This window comes from Pristiophorus japonicus, unplaced genomic scaffold (genome assembly GCF_044704955.1).
Source record: "Pristiophorus japonicus isolate sPriJap1 unplaced genomic scaffold, sPriJap1.hap1 HAP1_SCAFFOLD_288, whole genome shotgun sequence".
Classification (NCBI taxonomy): Eukaryota; Metazoa; Chordata; class Chondrichthyes; family Pristiophoridae; genus Pristiophorus; species Pristiophorus japonicus.
Window position 1 is genome coordinate 451,610 of NW_027252646.1, and position 14,409 is coordinate 466,018.

General features: G+C 53.2%; 2 non-coding genes across 2 annotated transcripts; both read right to left on the minus strand.

The window, feature by feature from the left end:
- Positions 1-6,357: 6,357 nt before the first annotated feature.
- On the minus strand, positions 6,358-6,430 carry trnat-ugu (transfer RNA threonine (anticodon UGU)). The gene has a single exon. It is a non-coding gene; the product is annotated as a tRNA-Thr (tRNA).
- A 2,932-nt stretch (positions 6,431-9,362) lies between these two features.
- Positions 9,363-9,435, minus strand: trnat-ugu (transfer RNA threonine (anticodon UGU)). The gene has a single exon. It is a non-coding gene; the product is annotated as a tRNA-Thr (tRNA).
- Between the last annotated feature and the right edge of the window lie 4,974 nt (positions 9,436-14,409).

Sequence of the window (14,409 nt, forward strand, 5' to 3'; positions counted from 1 at the left end):
AATCCAAGGAAACGACAATTGTCATTGGATCACAAATTGGTTAATTTTTTGATTACATATTGAAATACTCCTCATACAACTACTGGTCGAACACCAGCAGAGTTGTTTCTCAAACGACAGCCACGAACCAGATTCTCGTTGTTAAAGCCAAATTTGGCACAGTCCGTAGAAGAGACACAATTAAGACAGAAAGAGAAGCATGATAGAGGTAGAGTAAAAGAGAGAAGTGTGAAATTGAACCAGAAGTTGAGAGTGAAGAACCATCACCATAAATGGTTAAAGTGGTTACCAGGAAGAGTGATGAAGATATGTGGTCCGCGCACATATTTGGTAAGGATGTTTGATAATGGGCAGGTTAGGTTTGTTCATATTGATCATATTTTACGTACAGACATGGAAGGAGTTGAAGGTGGGAATGATTCAATTATTTCTGACTTATCAGATAGTTTTGATACACCAGTAGCAAATCCTAAATCCAATGTACTGGAAACAAATCCAGGAGAGAATCAGAATGAAAGTCTGAGTCCGAGTCAGGAAAACAAAGAGCCTGAAGTTAGAGTGAGCTCAAATGAAAATCAAGGAAATTCCGTGAGGAAAACGTTCTTCAGCATGAGCCTCGAATGAGTGTGAAATCGACACCATGTTTGGAAGGTTCTGTTCAAGAGCGAAGAAATCCTCTTCGAAACAGAAAACAAGTGGTAAAGTTAAATTTGTAAATATGGAAAAAAGAATAAGTTTATATCCTGTGTTATGTATAAACATGAAAGTTATGTATGATGTTTGTTATAATAACTTCTTCATTAAGGAGGGAGAAGTGCAATGTCTGTAAGCTTGTAATGTTTATAGCTCCACACTGTGGATGTGGACGTATTGTGTACTGCAACTGCATAGTTAATAATAAACAGAACCAGGCAGATTTCCGGAGGCTTCCGAGAGAGCTGCCTGCCATGTTGGAAGCTGTGTGTGCTTATGCTCTGTGAATATATCACAGTGAGATAGCGGAAAAGGGAGAGAGGGGTAAAAGGATGTAAAATAGCAAAGGCAGATGGAGAGACAGTGTAAGCGAGACGAGAACTTGCAGTTCCATGGTCGGTCTCAGAGCTGTTTAATATTTATAATTAAAGACCTTGTTAATTGACAGTGAACTTAAATATTGAGCTACTTTAGAATAGGCCCCAGGGAGCTTTGAACTCATAACCCCTGGTTTACTAGACCAGTGCTCTAACCCCTGAGCTATGGAACCACCTGCCCTGGGTTGTGGGTCATTCCCCAGTTAGTGCTGTGTGTTTGAAGAATGAGGAGGGGTCAGTGAAACGCTCAGATTGTGTCTCATCCCCCAGACTCCTGCCTCAGTCTCTTCAATATTCGCCTCTCAACATCGATATATCGGGTCTTTCACGTAGTAAAACATTCCAAGACAACTCAGTCACACTCTGTCCCAATCTCTCAGTCTCTCTGTCGCTCACTATATCTCTCTTACGCTCTCTCTCTGTCTCTCCATCACTTTCTCTCTGTCGCTCACTGTCTCTCGAGCTGGAAGGAGTTAGAGAGAGGCAAGGGGAAAGTCAGAAGGGAAAGGAGAGAGAGAGAGAGAGGGAGGAGAGAGATTGAGGAGTGAGTGGAGAGAGAGGAGCGGAGAGTGGGGAAGGGGAGAAAGCGGGGGAAAGGGACAGGGAAGGGGAGAGAGAGAGAGAGAGAGAAGGAGAGAGAGAGGAGTGTGTCAGTAGTTGTCATGACATCGACAGTCCACGAGGTGAGTGTCTATTAGAGGAAGAGAGAGGGAAGGCGAGAGTGAGGGGAAGGAGTGAGAGAGAGGGAAGGGGAGAGTGAGGGGAAGGAGTGAGAGAGAGGGAAGGGGAGAGTGAGGGGAAAGAGTGAGAGAGAGGGAAGGGGAGAGTGAGGGGAAGGAGTGAGAGAGAGGGAAGGGGAGAGTGAGGGGAAGGAGTGAGAGAGAGGGAAGGGGAGAGTGAGGGGAAAGAGTGAGAGAGAGGGAAGGGGAGAGTGAGGGGAAGGAGTGAGAGAGAGGGGAGGGGAGAGTGAGGGGAAGGAGTGAGAGAGAGGGAAGGGGAGAGTGAGGGGAAGGAGTGAGAGAGAGAGAAGGGGAGAGTGAGGGGAAGGAGTGAGAGAGAGACGGGGAAGAGGAGAGACAGAGGGAACACCAACAATAATGTATATTTATATAGCGCCTTTAACATAGTGAAACGTCCCAAGGTGCTCCACAGGAGGATTATGGGATAAAAATTTGACACCGAGCCACAAAAGTAGAAATTAGCTCAGGTGAAGAGGTTGGTTTTAAGGAGCGTCTTGAAGGAGGAAAGAGAGGTAGAGAGGCGGAGAGGTTTAGGGAGGGAGTTCCAGAGCTTGGGGCCCAGGCAACAGAAGGCCCGGCCATCGATGGTGGAGCGATTATAATCAGGGATAGTCAGGAGGGCAGAATTCGAGGAGTGCAGACATCTCGGGGGGTTGTGGGTCTGGAGGAGATTACAGAGATAGGGAGGGGTGTAGGGGCTGGAGGAGGTTACAGAGATAGGGAGGGGTTGTGGGGCTGGAGGAGGTTACAGAGATAGGGAGGGGCGAGGGGCTGGAGGAGGTTACAGAGATAGGGAGAGGTGTAGGGGCTGGAGGAAGTTACACAGATACGGAGGCTTGTGGGGCCGGAGGAGATTACAGAGATAGGGAGGGGTGTAGGGGCTGGAGGAGGTTACAGAGATAGGGAGAGGTGTAGGGCTGGAGGGGGTGACAGAGATAGGGAGGGGTGTAGGGGCTGGAAGAGGTTACAGAGATAGGGAGGGGTGTAGGGGCTGGAGGAGGTTACAGAGATCTCGGGGGGTTGTGGGGCTGGAGGAGGTTACAGGGATAGGGAGGGGCGAGGGGCTGGAGGAGGTTACAGAGATAGGGAGAGGTGTAGGGGCTGGAGGAAGTTACACAGATACGGAGGCTTGTGGGGCCGGAGGAGATTACAGAGATAGGGAGGGGTGTAGGGGCTGGAGGAGGTTACAGAGATAGGGAGGGGTGTAGGGGCTGGAGGTTACAGAGATAGGGAGGGGTGTAGGGGCTGGAGGAGATTACAGAGATAGGGAGGGGTGTAGGGGCCATGGAGAGATTTGTAAACAAGGATGAGAATTTTGAAATCGAGGCGTTGCATTACCGGGAGTCAATGTAGGTCAGTGAGCACAGGGGGTGATGGGTGAGCGGGACTGGGTGCGAGTTAGGACACGGGGTCAGTGAGCACAGTGGGTGATGGGTGAGTGGGACTCGGTGCGAGTTAGGACACGGGGGTAGTGAGCACAGGGGGTGATGGGTGAGTGGGACTCGGTGTGAGTTAGGACACGGGGGCAGTGAGCACAGGGGGTGATGGGTGAGCGGGACTCGGTGCGAGTTAGGACACGGGGCAGTGAGCACAGGGGGTGATGGGTGAGCGGGACTGGGTGCGAGTTAGGACACGGGTCAGTGAGCACAGGGGGTGATGGGTGAGTGGGACTGGGTGCGAGTTAGGACACGGGGCAGTGAGCACAGGGGGTGATGGGTGAGCGGGACTGGGTGTGAGTTAGGACACGGGTCAATGAGCACAGGGGGTGATGGGTGAGTGGGACTGGGTGCGAGTTAGAACACGGGGCAGCGAGCACAGGGGGTGATGGGTGAGTGGGACTGGGTGTGAGTTAATACACGGGGTCAGTGAGCACAGGGGGTGATGGGTGAGCGGGACTCGGTGCGAGTTAGGACACAGGACAGTGAGCACAGGGGGTGATGGGTGAGTGGGACGAGGTGCGAGTTAGGACACGGGGCAGTGAGCACAGGGGGTGATGGGTGAGTGGGACTCGGTGCGAGTTAGGACACGGGGCAGTGAGCACAGAGGGTGATGGGTGAGTGGGACTCGGTGCGAGTTAGGACACGGGGCAATGAGCACAGGGCTGATGGGAGGGCGGGACTCGGTGCGCGTTAGGACACGGGAGTGAGCACAGGTGGTGATGGGTGAGCGAGACTGGGTGCGAGTTAGGACATGGGGTCAGCGAGAACAGGGGGTGATGGGTGAGTGGGACTGGGTGCGAGTTAGGACATGGGGTCAGCGAGAACAGGGGGTGATGGGTGAGTGGGACTGGGTGCGAGTTAGGACACGGGGGCAGTGAGCACAGAGGGTGATGGGTGAGTGGGACTGGGTGCGAGTTAGGACACGGGGGCAGTGAGCACAGAGGGTGATGGGTGAGCGGGGATGGGTGCGAGTTAGGACACGGGTCAGTGAGCACAGGGGGTGATGGGTGAGTGGGACTGGGTGCGAGTTAGGACACGGGTCAGTGAGCACAGGGGGTGATGGGTGAGCGGGACTGGGTGTGAGTTAGGACACGGGGCAGTGAGCACAGGGGGTGATGGGTGAGTGGGACTGGGTGTGAGTTAGGACACGGGGCAGTGAGCACAGGGGGTGATGGGTGAGTGGGAATCGGTGCGAGTTAGGACACGGGGCAGTGAGCACAGGGGGTGATGGGTGAGTGGGACTCGGTGTGAGTTAGGACACGGGGCAGCCGAGTTTTGGATCACCTCTAGTTTACGACGGGTAGAATGTGGGAAGGAGTGAGAGAGAGAATCAGTGAATCATAAACATTTACAGCACGGGAGGAGGACATTCCGGCCCATCGTGTCCACACCGGCCGACCAAGAGCTACCCAGCCTAATCCCACTTTCCAGCTCTGGGTCCGTAGCCCTGTAGGTTATGACACTCCAAGTGTACATCCAAGTACTTTTTAAATTTGGTGAGGGTTTCTGCCTCTACCACCCTTTCAGGCCGTGAGTTCCAGACCCCCACCACCCTCTGGGTGAAGACATTTCCCCTCAAATCCCCTCTAAACCTCCCCCCAATTACTTTAAAATCTGTGCCCCCTGGTTATTGACCCCCTCTGCTAAGGGAAATAGGTCCTTCCTATCCACTCTATCCAGGCCCCTCATAATTTTATACACCTCAATTAAATCTCCCCTCAGCCTCCTCTGTTCCCAGGAAAACAACTGCAGCCTATCCAATCTTTCCTCATGGCTAAAGTTTTCCAGTCCCGGCAACATCCTGGTAAATCTCCTCTGCACCCTCTCCAGTGCAATCACATCCTTCCTGTAATGTGGTGACCAGAACTGCACGCAGTACTCCAGCTGTGGCCTAACCAGTGTTGTGTACAGTTCGAGCGTAACCACAGGGCGGGGGTAAGGTGTGCATTTAATAAATTTGGTGACTTTACAGAGTGCCCTCCGAGGGTCAAACAGATGTGGCCGTGGGATTCATTATTTGTGGAAAATCCCAACTGGATCATCTTGTGTCCATTGCCGCATCTTGAGCCTAAAACCAGCGAAGGCAGGAACTGGGAAATGTCAGGATATCGCAGGAAGGATGTGATTGCACTGGAGAGGGTGCAGAGGAGATTTACCAGGATGTTGGCGGGACTGGAGAATTTTAGCGATGAGGAAAGATTGGATCGGCTGGGGTTGTTTTCTTTGGAACAGAGGAGGCTGAGGGGAGACCTCCATTCCTTCACCCAGAGGGTGGTGGGGGTCTGGAACTCACGGCCTGAAAGGGTGGTAGAGGCAGAAATCCTCACCACATTTAAAAGGTACTTGGATGTGCACTTGAAGTGCCGTAAGCTACAGGGCTACGCACCGAGAGCTGGAAAGTGGGATCAGGCTGGGATCATATCATCATCATAGGCAGTCCCTCGGAATCGAGGAAGACTTGCTCCCACTCTTAACATGAGTCCTTAGGTGACTGAACAGTCCAATAGGGGAACCACAGTCCCTGTCACAGGTGGGACAGATAGACGTTGAGGGAAGGGGAGGGTGGGACTGGTTTGCCGCACGCTCCTTCCGCTGCCTGCGCTTGGTTTCTGCACGCTCTCGACGACGAGACTCGAGGTGCTCAGCGCCCTCCCGGATGCACTTTCTCCACTCCGGGTGGACTGGTCTTTGGCCAGGGACTCCCAGGTGTCAGTGGGGATGTTACACTTTATCAGGGAGGCTTTGAGAGTGTTCCCTCTGCCCACCTTTGGCTCGCTTGCCGTGAAGGAGTTCCGAGTAGAGCGCTTGCTTTGGGGAGTCTCGTGTCTGGGACATGCGGACTATGTGGCCCTGCCCAGCAGATAGCTCTTGGTCGTCTGGTGCGGACACGATGGGCCGAAATGGTCTCCTTCCCTGCTGTAAGTTTCTATGAGTCGATGATATATCGGTGTCTCTGAGACTGGATGTGGAAAAGGTGGGATACAGACTGGGGGTGGGAAGTGAAAGTGCTGTGGGCAGATTATAAAGTGCGGAGTGAGTGGTTCCTGTTGATGGTGTCAGCCTGTCGTCGATTGACGGTCAATTCAGTAACGGAAGCCAAAATTGAGTAGGCCCCAGTGAGATTTGAACCCACGACCCCTGGTTTACAAGACCAGTGCTCTAACCCCTGAGCTATGGAGCCACCTGTAACACCAGCTCCTGTTTACATCTTACTATTGTTAACAAGGAGGTGAGGCCCGAATAATCATTCTCGGTGATTCATCCCTGAACATTCACAGAATCTTACAGCACACAAGGAGGGCCATTCGGCCCATCGTGTCTGTGTCGGCTCTGTGAGAGAGATTAGTGCTTGGAAGTTGTAAAAGGAAGGAGAGAGGGGAATGAGTGGGAGAGGGAATGGGAGAGAGAGGTGGAAGGAGTCAGCCAGAGGGGAATGGGAGAGAGCGGAATGGGAGAGAGCGAGTGGGGGGAGGAGAGAGAGATGGGAAGTCGAGAGAGGGAGGAGGCAGGGGAGAGAGAAAGGAAGGGGAGAGAGAGAGAGCAGGGGAGAATCTGAAAAGAAAGGCAAAAGAGGGAGAGAGAGGAGTGAGGGGAGGGAGCGGAAGGAGAGAGAAGGGAAGGGGAGAGAGAGAGGGAAAGGGGAGAAAGAGATGGAGAAAGTGAGATCGCGGGAAAGTGAGTGAGGAGTAAAAAAAAATGCAGAATGGGTCGTGATCTGGAAAGCAGAGAGACAGGGAAAAGTGTGAGGGGAACCTGTTGTTCCAGGGTCAATCTCAGAGATGTTTAATATTTATAATTAAAACCCTTGTTAATTGACGGTGAATTTAAATTATGAGCTAATTTTGAGTAGGCCCCAGTGAGATTTGAACCCACGACCCCTGGTTTACTCAAAAAACTGTGGTTCATTCCCCAGTTCGTGCTGTGTGTTTGAAGAATGAGGAGGGGTCAATGAAACGCTCAGATTGTGTCTCATCCCCCAGACTCCTGCCTCCGTCTCTTCAATATTCGCCTCTCAACATCGATATATCGGGTCTTTCACGTAGTAAAACGTGGAGCCACCTGCCCTGGAAAAGACAGGGGAAGGAGCAGGAAAGAGATGGCAAGGGAAAAGAGAGAGTGGAAGGAGTGAGAGAGAGGGGGAAGGGGAGAGAGTGGGGAAAGGGAGAGAGAGAGTGGAAGGAGTGAGAGAGAGGGAATAGAGACAGTGAGAAAGAAAGGAAAAGAGAGGGATGAGATGGAGAGAGAGAGAGTGGAAGGAGGGAAAGAGAGGGTTAGGGGTGGGAGGGAGAAAGGAGCGAAGGGGAGAGAGAGGAAGGAAGAGGAAAGAGATGTTAAGGGGAGAGAGGGGGAAGGAATGAGAGAGGGCAGAGGGAGAGAGATTGGAGGAAATGGGTAGAGGAGAGAGAGGGAAACGGGAGAGTGTGGAAGGGGAGAGAGAGGGGAATGAGTGATAAAAAGAGAAATGGGGAGAGCGGCAGAATGTGTAGTGATGGGGAAGATCGGGAGAGAGGGAGAAAGGAGAATAGGAGAACTTTGTGTTTCAGGGTCAGTCTCAGAGCTGGTCAATATTTTTCATTAAATCCCTTGTTAATTGACAGTGAATTTAAATACTGAGTTAACTTTGAATAGGCCCCAGTGAGATTTGAAGCCACAACCCCTGGTTTACTCGACCAGTGCTCTAACCCCTGAACTATGGAGCCACCTGTTCCAACACAAACAGGGGAAGAATCAGGAAAGAAAGGGGAAGGAAAAAGGAGTGCAGAGGGAGGGGAAAGAGAGGGAGGGGATGGAGAGCGAGAGTGTGGAATGGGAGGAGAGAGAGGGGAAGGAGTGGGAGAGAGGGGGGCGAGGGGAGAGAGATGTTTAGGGGAGAGAGGGGGAAGGAGTGAGAGAGAGAGGGAAGGAGTGAGAGAGAGGGGGAAGAGGAGACAGAGAGGGGAAGGAGTGAGAGAGAGGGGGAAGGGGAAAGAGAGGGAGGGAAAGGAGTGAGAGGGGAAAGGGGAGAGAGAGCGTGGAAGGAGTGAGAGAGGAAGGGAAGGGGAAAGAGAGGGAGCAGAAAGTGAGAGAGAGGGGAAGGTGAGAGAGAGAGAGAGAGTGTGGAAGGGAGGGAGAGAGGCAAGAGAGAGTGAGGAAGGGAGGGAGAGAGTGGAAGGAGTGAGAGGGGGAGGGGAAGAGTGGGGAGGAGTGAGAGAGGGAAGGGGACAGAGAGGGAAGGGAGACAGGGAGGAAGAGAGAGGGAAGGGGAGAAAGAGAGGGGCAAGGGAGCGGTGTGGCAGGGGAAAGAGGGGGGAAAGAGAAAAAGAGGGGTCAGGATTGAGAGAAATAGTGGAAGGAATGAGATGGAGGGGAAGGGAGAGAGAGGGGGAAGGAGTGAGAGAGAGAGGGGAAGTGGAGAGAGAGTGGAAGGAATGAGAGAGAGGGGAAGGACTGAGAGAGAGGGGGAAGGGGAGACATGGAGGAAGAGAGAGAAGGGAAGGCGAGAGAAAGAGGGGGAGAGGAGAGAGATGGGGAGAGGAGAGATGGGAACGGGAAAGAGAGGGTGAAGGGGAGAATCTGAAAAGAAAGGGAAAAGGGAGAGACAGAGGAGGTAGGGGAGGAGAGAGAGGGGAGGGGAGAGGGAAAGGGAGAGTGAAAAGGCAGAGGGGGAGGGGGAGAGAGGGTGGAGAGAGTGGGTAGGGGAATGAGGGGGAGGGGAGAGAGAGGGAAGATAGAGGAGGAAGGAGAGAGAGGGAAGGAGTGCGCGGTGAATGAAAGTGAGAGAGAAGGGGAGAGAGGGGAAGTGGAGAGCGAGAAAAGGGAAGGGTTAGAGAGAGGCAGGAAGGGGAAGGTGATCATGGAGGAGTTGGAAAGAGAAGTGAAGGGGAAAGGGAGAGAGAAAGAGGGGCGAGGGGAAAGAGAGGGGACGGAGAGAGAGAGAGTGAAAGGGTGGGGGAGAGAGGGGGAGGGGAGTCTGTGAGGGACGGGGAAAGCTCCATCGCGGGAAAAAGATGCAGAATGGGAAGTGAGAGCGATATTACTGGAGACAAAAGGAGATTGTTGCTCCAGGGTCAGTCTCAAAGCTGTTTAATAACCTTATATTGAGGGTGAATTTAAATATTGAGTTAACTTTGAGGAGGCCCCAGTGAGATTTGAACTCATGACCGCTGGTTCACAAGACCAGAGCTCTAACCCCTGAGCTATGGAGCCTCCTGTTTGAGGAGTTACAGGGGAAGGAACAGGAAAGAGAGGGGAAGGGAAAAGAGAGCGTGGAAGGAGTGAGAGAGATGGGGAAGGGGAAAGAGAGGAAGGGGAGAGAGAGGGAGACGGAGTGAGAGAGAGAGGAATGGGAGAGAAGGAGAGGGGGAGGGGAGAGACGGGAAGGGGAGAGAGATGGGAAGACGAGAGAGGGAGGAGGCAGGGGAGAGAGAAAGGAAGGGGAGACAGAGAGGGCGAAGGGGAGAATCGGAAAAGAATGGTAAAGAAAGAGATTGGAGGGAGGGGAGGGATGAGAGTGGAAGGGGAGAGGGAGAGTGAAAGGGAGAGTGAAAAAGCAGAGGGGGAAGGGGAGAGAGGGGGGAGAGAGGGGGAGGGGAGAGAGAGGCAAGATAGAGGAGGGAGGAGAGAGATGGGAAGGAGTGGGGGGAGAATGACAGTCGAGAGGAAAGGGGAGAGAGAGAGAGAGAGGGGAAGGGGAGTGAGCGAGGGGAATGGTAATGTGGGAGGGGAAGGGGAGAGAGAGAGGGGGAGGGGGAAAGAGCAGGGATGAAGAGATAGACTTAAGGGGGGGAGAGAGAGCGGAAGGACTGAGAGAGGGAAGGGGAGAGAGAAGAATAGATGGTTCTGTTGTGTATCTGTAAAGCATGCACTCCCATCTTCCGCCACCAGGGAGCACATCCCCTGAAGTCCCAAGGGATCCCAGCATCCCTTGGGAGCATGGTATTTCAGCCGGGCCCTAAGGCCTGTTCCTCACTCTGGAGTGTCTTAATAAAGACTGAGGTCACTGTTACTTTAACCTCCCTGTGTGCAGTCTCATCTGTGTTCGGAACACAAAAGGTTCATTCTCTGGTTACCAACCAGTAACTAGTGGTGTGCCGCAGGGATCAGTGCTGGGACCCCAACTATTTACAATCTATATTAACCACTTGGAAGAAGGGACTGAGTGTAACGTAGACAAGTTTGCTGACAATACAAAGATGGGAGGAAAAGCAATGTGTGAGGAGGACACAAAAAATCTGCAAAAGGACATAGACAGGCTAAGTGAGTGGGCAAAAATTTGTCAGATGGAGTATAATGTTGGAAAGTGTGAGGTCATGCACTTGGGCAGAAAAAAATCAAAGGGCAAGTTATTATTTAAATGGAGAACGATCGCAAAGTGCCGCAGTACAGCGGGACCTGGGGGTACTTGTGCATGAAACACAAAAGGTTAGTATGCAGGTACAGCAAGTGATCAGGAAGGCCAATGGTATCTTGGCCTTTATTGCAAAGGGGATGGAGTATAAAAGCAGGGAAGTCTTGCTACAGTTATACAGGGTATTGGTGAGGCCACACCTGGAGTACTGCGTGCAGTTTTGGTCTCCATATTTACGAAAGGGTATACTTGCTTTGGAGGCAGTTCAGAGAAGGTTCACTCGGTTGATTCCGGGGATGAGGGGGGTTGACTTATGAGGAAAGGTTGAGGAGGTTGGGCCTCTACTTATTGCAATTCAGAAGAATGAGAGGTGATCTTATCGAAACGTATAAGATTATGAGGGGGCTTGACAAGGTGGATGCAGAGAGGATGTTTCCACTGATGGGGGAGACTAGAACTAGGGGACATGGTCTTAGAATAAGGGACCGCCCATTTAAAACTGAGATGAGGAGAAATTTCTTCTCTCAGAGGGTTGTAAATCTATGGAATTCACTGCCTCAGAGAGCTGTGGAAGCCGGGACATTGAATAAATTTAAGACAGAAATAGACAGTTTCTTAACCGATAAGGGGATAAGCGGGCAGGCAGGGAATGAGTGAGCGCTGGGAAAGCGAGATCGTGGGAAAAAGATGAAGAACAGGTCATGATGGGGAAGAGAGAGACAGGAGTCTGTTGTTCCAGGGTTGGTCTCAGAGCTGTTTAACATTTATAATTAAACCCCTTGTTAATTGACAGTAAATTTAAACAATGAGCTAATTTTGAGTAGGCCCCAGTGGTTTACTAGACCAGTGCTCTAACCCCTGAGCTATGGAGCCACCTGCCTTGGGCTGTGGGTCATTCCCCAGTTAGTGCTGTGTGTTTGAAGAATGAGGAGGGGTCAGTGAAACGCTCAGATCGTGTCTCATCCCCCAGACTCCTGCCTCCGTCTCTTCAATATTCGCCTCTCAACATCAATATATCGGGTCTTTCACGGAGTAAAACATCCCAAGGCAACTCAGTCACACTCTGTCCCAATCTCTCTGTCTCTGTCTCTCTATCACTTTCTCTCTGTCGCTCACTGTCTCTCGAGCCGGAAGGGGTGAGAGAGGGGGAAGAGGAAAGTCAGAAGGGAAAGGAGAGAGAGAGAGGGAGGAGAGAGATTGAGGAGTGAGTGGAGAGAGAGGAGCAGAGAGTGGGAAGGGGAGAAAGCGGAGGAAAGGGACAGCGTTAGGGAAGGAGCGAGTGAGAGAGGGGGAAGAGGAGAGAGGGAGAGTGTGAGATGGAGAGAGAGAGGAGCGTGTCAGTAGTTGTTATTACATCGGTAGTCCACTAGGTGGGGCTCTATTAGAGGAAGAGAGAGGGAAGGGGAGAGTGAGGGGAAGGAGTGAGAGAGAGGGAAGGGGAGAGTGAGGGGAAGGAGTGAGAGAGAGGGAAGCAAAGAGTGAGGGGAAGGAGTGAGAGAGAGGGAAGCAAAGAGTGAGGGGAAGGAGTAAGAGAGAGAGTGAGGGGAAGGAGTGAGAGAGAGACGGGGAAGAGGAGAGTGAGGTGAAGGAGTGAGAGAGAGGGAAGGGGAGAGTGAGGGGAAGGAGTGAGAGGCAGGGAAGGGGAGAGTGAGGGGAAGGAGTGAGAGAGACGGGGAGAGTGAGGGGAAGGAGTGAGAGAGAGACGGGGAAGAGGAGAGTGAGGTGAAGGAGTGAGAGAGAGGGAAGGGGAGAGTGAGGGGAAGGAGTGGGAGAGAGGGAAGGGGAGAGTGAGGGGAAGGATTGAGAGAGAGGGAAGGGGAGAGTGAGGGGAAGGAGTGAGAGAAACGGAAGGGGAGAGTGAGGGGAAGGAGTGAGAGAGAGGAAAGGGGAGAGTGAGGGGAAGGAGTGAGAGAGAGGGAAGGGGAGAGTGAGGGGAAGGAGTGAGAGAGAGGGAAGGGGAGAGTGAGGGGAAGGAGTGAGAGAGAGGGAAGGGGAGAGTGAGGGGAAGGAGTGAGAGAGAGGGAAGGGGAGAGTGAGGGGAAGGAGTGAGAGAGAGGGAAGGGGAGAGTGAGGGAAGGAGTGAGAGAGAGGGAAGGGGAGAGTGAGGGGAAGGAGTGAGAGAGAGGGAAGGGGAGAGTGAGGGGAAGGAGTGAGAGGCAGGGAAGGGGAGAGTGAGGGGAAGGAGTGAGAGAGACGGGGAGAGTGAGGGGAAGGAGTGAGAGAGAGACGGGGAAGAGGAGAGTGAGGTGAAGGAGTGAGAGAGAGAGAAGGGGAGAGTGAGGGGAAGGAGTGAGAGAGAGGGAAGGTGAGAGTGAGGGGAAGGAGTGAGAGAGAGACGGGGAAGAGGAGAGACAGAGGGAACACCAACAATAATGTATATTTATATAGCGCCTTTAACGTAGTGAAACGTCCCAGGGTGCTCCACAGGAGGATTATGGGATAAAAATTTGACACCGAGCCACAAAAGTAGAAATTAGCGCAGGTGAAGAGGTCGGTTTTAAGGAGAGTCATGAAGGAGGAAAGAGAGGTAGAGAGGCGGAGAGGTTTAGGGAGGGAGTTCCAGAGCTTGGGGCCCAGGCAACAGAAGGCACAGCCACCGATGGTGGAGCGATTATAATCAGGGATGGTCAGATGGCAGAATTAGTGGAGTGCAGACATAAGGACATAAGAACATAAGAATTAGGAACAGGAGTAGGCCATCTAGCCCCTTGAGCCTGCTCCGCCATTCAATGATTGTGGGGTTACAGAGATAGGGAGGGATGCATGAGCTGGAGGAGGTTACAGAGATAGGGAGGGTTGTGGGAAGTTACAGAGATAGGGAGGGTTGTGGGAAGTTACAGAGATAGGGAGGGTTGTGGGGCTGGAGGAGGTTACAGAGATAGGGAGGGGTGTAGGGGCCATGGAGTGATTTGTAAACAAGGATGAGAATTTTGAAATCGAGGCATTGCTTAACCGGGAGCCAATGTAGGGCAGCGAGCACAGGGGGAGATCGGTGAGCGGGACTCGGTGCGAGTTAGGACACGGGGTCAGCGAGTACAGGGGGTGATGTGTGAGCGGGACTCGGTGCGAGTTAGGACACGGGGCAGCGAGCACAGGGGGTGATGGGTGAGTGGGACTCGGTACGAGTTAGGACACGGGGGCAGCGAGCACAGTGGGTGATGGGTGAGTGGGACTCGGTGCGAGTTAGGACACGGGGCAGCGAGCACAGGGGGTGATGGGTGAGCGGGACTCGGTGCGAGTTAGGACACGGGGGCAGTGAGCATAGGGGGTGATGGGTGAGCGGGACTCGGTGCGAGTTGGGACACGGGGCAGTGAGCACAGGGGGTGATGGGTGAGCGGGACTCGGTGCGAGTTGGGACACGGGGGCAACGAGCACAGGGGGTGATGGGTGAGCGGGACTGGGTGCGAGTTAGGACACGGGGCAGTGAGCACAGGGGGTGATGGGTGAGCTGGACTGGGTGCGAGTTAGGACACGGGGCAGTGAGCACAGGGGGTGATGGGTGAGCGGGACTGGGTGCGAGTTAGGACACGGGGCAGTGAGCACAGGGGTTGATGGGTGAGCGGGACTGGGTGCGAGTTAGGACACGGGGCAGTGAGCACAGCGGGTGATGGGTGAGCGGGACTGGGTGCGAGTTAGGACACGGGGGCAGTGAGCACAGGGGGTGATGGGTGAGCGGGACTGGGTGCGAGTTAGGACACGGGGTCAGTGAGCACAGGGGGTGATGGGTGAGTGGGACTGGGTGTGAGTTAGGACACGGGGGCAGTGAGCACAGAGGGTGATGGGTGAGTGGGACTGGGTGCGAGTTAGGACACGGGGCAGCCGAGTTTTGGAT